Raw genomic sequence first — 1,196 nt, 5'->3', positions numbered from 1 at the left:
TAATCCACTATAAATCTATCATAAGGGTTAGCTAAGTTTTACGTAATATCCTAGGCTCAGTGGAGCCGCATGTGGCAATCAGTCAGTGGGATTCACTCTGATATCCGAATCCTGAGTGACTCATCACCGCAAGGTGTTTATCATATTGTCTCCTAAATGGACGAAATTTTATCTCTTCACTTGTGTGTGAGGTGTTAATTAATGCATAATTTCATCACCCAAACCACTACAATATTATAGCTACATAGAACACAGATCAATTCACTTCGACTAAGACTCTACCTGTGTGTTTCATGAAGCGTTACTGTGCCAGCTCAAATTCTACTGCTTCATTTATGAGTCCCGCTCACTTGGTTCAGGCAAGTGAACCCACACCCAACACACGCAGTGATACCAACATGAGTAGCCTGTTCTCAGTGGCTTCGTCCTTGGTGTCAGTTTGTATCGTGCTGAATGTGTAACGATAGTTACAGCTGCAGCTGCGCCTCATGTAGCAGCATCAACATTAATCCTTCATTATATGAGTGTCTTACGCAAATTGCGACTTCGGTGTTTGCACTGTGTACATAAATGTGCGCCGTTACAAGCGTCACGGCCACGTCTGCTGCTCACGAATCTTTTCTCCTGCCGCCTGCGATGCAGCTCTGCCGCCGCTGCCTGCCTGTTTTATTTATTATTTATTTATTATTATCTATTATTTACTATTTTATTTATTATTTATATTTATATTTATTTATTATATGCATATATATATATATATATATATATATATATATATATATATATATATATATATATATATATATATATATATATATATATATATGTATATATATATATATATAGTAGGTAGCGTGCTGGACCCACATTCACTGCGTGATGGACGACGGGTTCGAATCCCCACGCTACCACTCGGATTTTTCAGTCACCGCCGAGTGGCTTAAAACTACCCACATGCTGTCCTGAAGACCACCCATCAACCGGACTCTAGAGGAAGCCGTCCAAGCGAATCAAGAACGAGTTCCGGGGGCAGCATGAGCCAATGCAAGATGCCGCCACTATAAACACTCGCCTGCGCTAGAACGGCTGGGCCGACCATCAGGCCCCACTGGAAAGCCTTGGGCCGACCATCAGGCATCAACGTAAAAAAAAAAAATATATATATATATATAGATATAGATATAGATATAGATATA

This window comes from Eriocheir sinensis, chromosome 54, assembly GCF_024679095.1.
Source record: "Eriocheir sinensis breed Jianghai 21 chromosome 54, ASM2467909v1, whole genome shotgun sequence".
Taxonomy (NCBI): domain Eukaryota; kingdom Metazoa; phylum Arthropoda; class Malacostraca; order Decapoda; family Varunidae; genus Eriocheir; species Eriocheir sinensis.
The sequence above is the reverse complement of the archived record's forward strand: the minus strand, read 5'-3'. Positions refer to the sequence as shown.